This window comes from Dipteris shenzhenensis, chromosome 1 (assembly GCF_047967505.1).
Source record: "Dipteris shenzhenensis isolate YYH24624 ecotype China chromosome 1, Dip_SZ_1.0, whole genome shotgun sequence".
In the NCBI taxonomy this organism is placed as follows: domain Eukaryota; kingdom Viridiplantae; phylum Streptophyta; class Polypodiopsida; order Gleicheniales; family Dipteridaceae; genus Dipteris; species Dipteris shenzhenensis.
This window is the reverse complement of record NC_141596.1, coordinates 30,128,203-30,136,350: the sequence shown is the minus strand read 5'-3', so window position 1 is coordinate 30,136,350 and position 8,148 is coordinate 30,128,203. Positions and strand designations below refer to the sequence as shown.

The 8,148-nt window shown below is 41.2% G+C and overlaps 1 pseudogene across 1 annotated transcript; it reads right to left on the bottom strand.

The window, feature by feature from the left end:
• Positions 1 to 204: 204 nt before the first annotated feature.
• LOC147905678 (NAC domain-containing protein 105 pseudogene) lies at positions 205 to 7,079 on the bottom strand (annotated as a pseudogene). The gene is made up of 4 exons (XR_015540895.1): positions 6,886 to 7,079; positions 1,842 to 2,046; positions 1,161 to 1,441; positions 205 to 906 (listed from the first exon to the last, which is right to left on the bottom strand). The product of XR_015540895.1 is annotated as an NAC domain-containing protein 105 pseudogene (transcript).
• Positions 7,080 to 8,148: the final 1,069 nt, after the last annotated feature.

The following is an 8,148-nucleotide window of genomic DNA, read 5'->3' as shown; positions in this document are numbered from 1 at the left end:
GTTATTCCATAAACACAATTGTATTCATCGTCTAGTCTGGGTGGTTTCGGTCGAAACTCGTTCAATTTCCATATATTGCTGCTGGCGGATTTCTTCAAGAATGAGCTTTTGATAGTCCTGATCACGTCGATATCATCCTCGAAATAGTACTCCAGGAAGCTAGCAGAGCTGATTCGCGGCCAATACAATGAATTCCTTTGCGAGTTAAGGGTATTCTTTCGACCTCAAGTCGCGTTTGGCAAAGCTCCAAAGATCGATGTCATTGCTGGGATTATAATTTTGAGCTTCTGTTTGCTGCTTGTTCTGGTGCCGCAGATTCTCGGGGAGTAGGCGGGCGTCTCCCAGAAATGTCGTCAGGTTCTCACCCATACCCAAAGGGAACCTGACCTCCTTCGGTGTATCGCCCTGACTTAGCTGAGAAGCAACAAGTCTGTCCAGGACCCTCCAATCGGTGACCTGCTCTTCTGTTCTGCTAAGGATCATATTCGCAGATGTCGTGGATGGACTACCTGTGCAAGCAGAGGCGGCACCCAGTTCATTGAATCCAGCAGCCTCTTGCATGGCGCATAAAGGATTGACTTGAAATTCGTTTCGTCGCGTACTGTCCAAGATCAAGCCTCTGGTGTCTGATGTGGAGGCAAAGGAGGCAACCTTGGGGCTCTCGAGCTGAGGCAAACACAGAAATGGATCGCGGGAAAGATGGTATTCTGCGAACTGATCGAGCTCCTGCTTGCACGAGAACGAGTGATGGAATGGGAAGTCTTCGTCAAAGCAATGCTTGGGTGAATCAAGCTCTGCAAGTAGAGAGCTTTGATCGTCGAAGCAGCATCCTTGATCTGTTACGTGCATCCTCTTGATGATGGGACTCCGCTTTCTGAAGACTCGACAAACAGCCCATCCTTCTTCCTGTTGGACGTATAAGAAATCCAAATTGATAAGCAAAGCCTTTCTCTAATTGATCATCGTGTAATATAAGTATCATATTTATTTAAGGGTTGTACGCTTCCACAATAGCGGTGTAGATCATGCCTCTCACGTTCGCTAAGATCGTTAAAAACAATCTAGAGCGCTATAACAATAACTTAAATCGAATTAATAAGCAGATGAAAATGGTGTTTAATACATGATCAGCATTGCTAGCCGTAATTTAGAACGCTTACGCTTGTTTGATTGCTGCAGCCGTTCTCGCAGTTCTCGAGTCGATATTCATGCATTATCCAATCAGACTTCTGACCATTAGGAGCGCGCCCTCTGTAGAAAACTAGTGTCTTTCTCATGCCTACAAGCTTGTGCTTGCTGTAAATAGCTTTATCCCTCCCTGTAGCCTTCCAAAAGCCAGCTGCCGTCGCTCTGTTTGTGCGGGTGCCCGTTGGGTACTTCTTATCCTTATGACTGAAAAAATACCAATCATCCTGATCCGTTGAGCCGATTCTACATCTTTCTGCAGTCGTGAAAGTATTGCTTAAGAGTCTTGAAATCAATATCCGTCCAAGCTTTTATATAACTATGTATCCTAAAGTGAGTTTTCTCGCAATTTTCCATACCAAAGGACTAGACTAAAGGCCATATACATTTGAAATCATGTTTCATCCCAAATGTAATTATAACATGGACGAGAGCATGGATCAGATTTGGGAAGATATAACAAAGTACAAACAATCTTCTCACTGCACAAAATATCAACGAGTTTAAGGCCCCTTCATAAATAAGATGCCTAATGAGCTTAGTGTTTCATTAGTGCAAAAGCCATGTTGAAAATAAGGAGTAAGAGGGGGAAGATATCACATGTAAGAGAGGGGCAAGATATCGCATGTAAGAGAGGGGGAAGAGATCACATGTACCTTGAAGATCCCATGGCTCAATCTTGTAAAGGTCTATTTCGCGAATGACGTCCAAATCTATTCTTTCCAAATCAACTTTCTTCCTCAAATAATAATCTACTAGCTCCTCATCGGTCGGATGAAATCGAAATCCAGGAGGAACTTTTGGCTGTGAGGACGTTGGTAGGGACATTTTATTCACCTACCACGTAGATTGTTGTAGTTGCTGCAAAAGAGAAAAAAGTTTTTGGATTAGAGGTGCCAGCTCCTTAATTATTAAACCTTTGCCCATCCTCAAATTCTTTTATTAAATAAGTGAAGAACTTTCTATCTTTTTTCATAGCAAGCTCAAGCTCACACAGGCTCTAGGATTAAAAATGGAAGATCTATAAAATTGATCACTTTAGCCTAATGTGACCTACTAACGACCTACTTGGGATTTCTGTAAAAATGTATGTATACATGTGAAATACTCAAGGACTACAAAAGGTTTGTTCAACTAGAGATTACACTAATTAGCAAGGACGCTAGATGAATACATCTTGTAGTATGAGACTATGAGCTTACAACGAGTATTAAAAGCTCTCATGAAACATGCCTTAATGATATGGGATGGTATTAATAACCCTGTGACCACAAAAGATAAGGACATGATATGTCTCTGCAAGTCTTCTCATTTTGGTCATGTTAAGTCTTGCCAGGAAGGCACAAAAGGTAATTAACCCAACATATGAACTAGATATATGGCTACAAAATGATCGTAACACTTAACAAAACCAAGTTCATAGTGATGAACAAGAAGCCATAAAACTAGGATTAACCCATTTGGTGCTGTAAAAGATGGATGATTGCACCTTTAAAGCCACTGTAGGAAAAAGAGAGATGAGCCTAGTCCTGAGGGGGGGTTCATATAGAAAAATGTGAATACCAGGTGAGTTCAATAGAAGGACATTTTCAAATCAATGTTTTTAACCTGAATATATTTACAAATGAATACCATTTAAAACATTTTGAAAAAAGGTTACATATTTGTATATAAAAAAAGTGCCCTTTAATCGTACTGCAACATTCATAGATATATTAGTGACCCCCTTCAAATGAGCCTCTGAAATTGGACATGAACTATATGGTCTAGAGATGAGACTTTTAGTAGACATGAGCTACACAAACTTGATTTCACAATTAGTATAGGCAAGTTAAGCTAGACAATTAGTATAGGCAAGTTAAGCTAGAGCGTGATGAACATCAAAGATTGGACATGATCTATAGGGTTGACAAATGAATGAGCCTTTGAGTGAAAACATGATCTACACCCACACTAAGAAAAAGCCAAAGCATGATAATAAGAGGAACTAAGATTCCATTAAAAAAGTAACCAAACAATGTGGTTTTAGTAATGGGACCTTTAATGTGATAAAATCACAAGTTATACATATAGAAGGGGTTTTTAAATTTATAACATATAGGGTTCAATTTCTTATAGAGAGAAGGAAATGCAAGACCCGTATATAACTAGACAGTTGAATTCTACCCTTGAAAGCACGTTATATGTAGGTTGAGTGCATACACCATCTTAAAATCAAGGATAATTATGAGGAATTAATCCCAACATAGGGTGTACATGGCCTAAAGGCCATGCATGCCCCTTACATGGCTACCTATGCTATGTAGTTTTAGGAAGAGTCCCATATCGCCTTCAACCATGGTATAATCTAGCCTTTGCCATATATGACAAAGCGATGACCCCTAGAATCGTAATTCTAGGTCCTTGAAAAGCTCTTAGGGCCGGGTCACGTAGAAAAAAAGTGACTATCACGCACACTCAATAGAAGGACAGTTCTAAATCATGGTTTTAATAAAATTATAGGCCTAGAATGTGCATGCTTATACATATGGTTTACATATAGTGACTCTCCTATGGAAAAGATTTGATCAAGTAGTGAGGCCAAAGATTCCTTTATTTCATTATCAAACAAAAGTGAAAGAATATTATGGTGGTGGATGTTCCTTGAATGTCTTTTGACATGGACCTTACCTAGCCTTATGCTAGAGGACCTTAGGGAAGCTTCTAGGTTGAACTTAGGCATGCACAAAGCTTGTACGATATATGAACAAGATCCAATGCTGCTAGTTACTTTGAAGATATTGTCAAAGAGAAACGTATTGCTGAGAGGCTTCCTAATTTGTATACTAAGGGGAAATTGATAAAAATGAGAATTCGCTCTTCCTTTGAAATATGGACTTTTATGAAACAAACCAAGAAAGAAACTACTTCTATTAATAATTATTGGTTCATAGAGGGATTTTCGCCAACAAGTCCTTTGAGCATGTGGCTCATATTTTCAAATGGCTCTTTAGGAAGGTCATGGGTCTAATCTATGAGGGCAGAATGTATGATGCAAGTTATGTACATAATTTTAGGCCACCATGCCCATATAATTCGAGTCTCTAGTGGGTCACTCACACATATGTAAGCACACGTAGGTTCAAGAGTAGGGATTAGTTATTAATTTATATTTTTTGGATACATCTTTTATATACATAAGGGTACTATTTAAGGGAGTTATTCCTAGATTGAATAGAAAATGGGTGTCTTTTATTCATAACAAACTCAGAGACCAATAAATTTTTAATTAGGCCTTGAATGCATGTTATGTAGAGCACTTATATATAGTGAACCTCTTGAGATTTGGGTTCTCATAAATTATTATAGAGTCCTTCATTCCATCCACCTAGAATTTCATCAATTCATTGATAATTTGCAAGCTCTAGTCTCACTTAATGATGATTTCAAATATGCTAAGAGTCATGACATTGTTGACATCAAACACTCTAGAGTCTACCGGCATGATGATTAAATGTTTGCCAAGGATGCCTTACTAACGTTGTTGGGAAATTTGTAGACTTGGTTGGCTCTAAATTGGTAACTAAATTTGTGGGCCAATATTGCCTCAATCATAATTACGGGGCGGTTAACGTGTAAAAAACCACCAAACATGTGTGAGCAAGCAAATATTTGAAATAGCCCTATATTAAAAAATTACAGCTTTTAGATAACTGTTTACAAATTACTCCTCTTCCACACTTATACATGTCCTAATTTTGAATTTAGAAGTCTCCTCCCTACAGGTACATATCATAGTATGTTTTTAACTCTCTCATGTCTGTAAATGGTCTGTAAGTCCCTCCAATTTAATGTGATCCCATTCCATGAAAGAACCTAATACCTTACATGTTTATAGATCGATTGGCTCAAGATTATATCTTGAGAAATAGGTATGTGTGTGTTTTTTTTTTGGGGGGGGGGAACTCGAAGCATGCACATGCAAGGCTCTAAAGCGGGGAGGGGGAGACAAGCATGCACATGTGTATGCAAGGCAATTGTGCACATAAGAGTGCACGTTAAGAGAGCTCATCATGAAGGGAAGGGGGGGGGGAGAGAGAGAGAGACTAAATGCACATGAGCCCATTAGTGACTTTTGTCCATCATAGTTGCTTAATTTATAAAAGATATAACATTAATTTAGAGCTTTACGCTACCCTTTCACCCTCCTACTCGAGAATAGGAGTTTATTTAATACATGTTTTACTATAGAGGAGCGTGCTTGAGACTATTGGCTTTCCATTTCTTTGCTACCAAACTCCCTTGTAGCCATAGCAAATATGTTATCACATGGGCTTTTATGTTTCCTAGGAACTAGGAAAAAACAAGAGGCCAACTGAGCTGATATTACTATACGTATGCAAGGTATTTTGTGGGTGGGTGTTCCATCATCTCTTTTTTGAAGATGTGCTAGATTCTCAAACATACCTATGCGACTAGCATCAACCCCACGGATCACACAAAATTTACCGATTTCCTCCAAAAGAGACATGAGATCTATCTACGAAATTGGTTCTTACAAGCCAATGTACTTCATATCTTCTTTTTCAAGCTAGTATGTCCTAGCAAATAAAAAATATGTAGCTGTGCTTCACCTCTTTTTCCTATATACAAACCAGTATGCATTGCCATAGAGTAATCTAACATTTCAGCAGATCGATAGTACTGATTGTAAACTGATATTCTACTTTTCCAATTGCATCATAGATCGCTTCTCTAAGCGATTGGCTATCCTGGAAAGATGTGGTAACGAAAGAGCATGAATGCTTTTAGCAGACTGTAAAAAGCCTTTATACAGATAATAACTAAGGCGAAAGAGAACTAACGAGATTTTTGTTGAAGTACAAAAGACATGTAGAAATCATCAGACATAATGCATAAGGCACATATCGCCGTGACTATCGAAGCATAAAAGGAAGAGAGAGAGATAGCCAAAGGTTATCTCGTTGTCTGTCACACATGAGCCATTTGCTATCATGCGGCCTCAGGTTTATTTTGTGCAGTGATGGAACCCGGTGGAAATCGATCAATGCATTTAGTCTAATGTTGGGGTCTTCACGGAGGTTCTTGTATACATTTTCACAACGTGAACAATAAACTGGCTTAAGGTCAGACCATTTTCCACTTGCTCCATGGCCTTCTAAGCATGGCCAGAGCACCTATCCAGTACTACGTGAATCATCGTGCATCCATACCTTCATAAGTTGGCGATCCTCTAAAAATGCATCCTGCAGTCAGTAAAACTATTGATCTCTGAAGGAAGGTAGAATCTGCAATTGCATAGGAATGCAATCGTCTTTTCTTCCTTGCCGCTACAGCTTTGTTACTGTTTCCGTATGCTCCAAAACCTGATAGAGTAATTTCCCTGGCACTGTTTCCGTGATAGACTAACCTGGCACTGTGTCCGTGATAGACTAAGATTTTCGTACGTGATGGGAAAAGCAGCAGTGGTAGGCTTATCAAATGTCTACAAAGGAGCCTGAAGCCATTGTGGCCAAAGATTATACTGGACTCTCCAATTTATGTGAGGCAGTAATGTCGAAGGAGAAAAAGAATTGAACTTACCGTGGTGCGGAGCTCAAGCTTTCAGATTCCATGGATACCATAATGTGCAGGATGTTTAAAAATTATAAGATCTGCGAAGGAAAAACGGTGGGATGAAAAAGGGAATCTGCGACTAACCTTAGGACTGGACTCGATGAGACTTGTATCTCGGAAGAAAGGTGACGTATCTTTTATGAAGGCGTCAGGAACGTGTACCGCGTGAAGGAGGGAATGAGGAGCATTTATTGTGAGAGGTGGAGAAGCTATAAATGAACGTGATGGGAGGCAAAGGACGGTGAAGAAACTTATAGTTGAAAGAGAGCTGGAGGGGAGTTGGGCTGCAGAGGAGGGAGAGAAAGGAGATGGGTATTGGAAAACTGTGCCGTTGAGGGTGCTTATAAGAGAGGTGGATGTACATTGGAGAGGTTGGCGATGGAGGGATATCTAATGATATTGGAGCTAAACAAAGAACCGTAAGAGGCAAAAGAAGACATAAGGAGTGGGGGTTAAGGAAGAGCAAATAGAACGAAGCCCAAATTACAAAGAAGAGCAAAGCTGCCATGCACGTTTTTACATATTAAAATTTAGCATTTCAGGGAAGGGGTCCCACCCATGACATCACCCCCATATTGCCCCCGCAATCAATACACGCTTGCATGCGCCACCTGTCTTGCCGAGCTTATCATCGTATCACACGTGGCAATTTATTTTCCGCTACGCTGGACGCGTGGACCCCGGTTTTGTCATCACTATGTCGGAAGCTCGGCCGACCGCCGCCGCGTGGTAACTTGTGTGAGCGAGATAGGGCTGCAGATTTGCTTTACCGGCGTTCCTGTACAGGGTCGCACACGTGGAGGTGGCCTAGGCTGGGGGGTTCAATGATGGCGGCCACTCAGGCGACGGGCCGGCGGGCGGCGATCGCACGCGACTACTGCCGGCGGCGGCGGGCAGGCCTTGGGTTGGCGCTGGCGGGTCAGGAAAAGCTCGAGTGGGCGGTGCCGCCCACCCGCCTCGCGCATGAAGAAGCTTCGGCCTGAACTTGACCGACTGCTTCCCGTTCGTCCGCCGGGATTGCCATCTCCGGCAGCCAGGGATTCCAAACTAAGCAACTAGTTGAGCCTTGAGCTTTTTGTTTCAGCCCTCCTACTTGTGCCCAGAGCGTCCAAGGGAAAGAGTGTAAGAATGATAGTGTGGCTTCTTTGCAAAAAAAAGAATGATACGTAGTCTTAGGATGGGCATCGACTACTTTCCAAACACACAATTTCCTTTCCATTAGGCCATATTGTGATGGTCATTGGCAAAGCATGGTCTTCACTTAAGCCATGCTTCTCGGACGAGTAAGAATAGGGTCCTCCCTATGGTGGAAAATGACTCTTAGCCTAAGCTCTAAACTTACTAGAG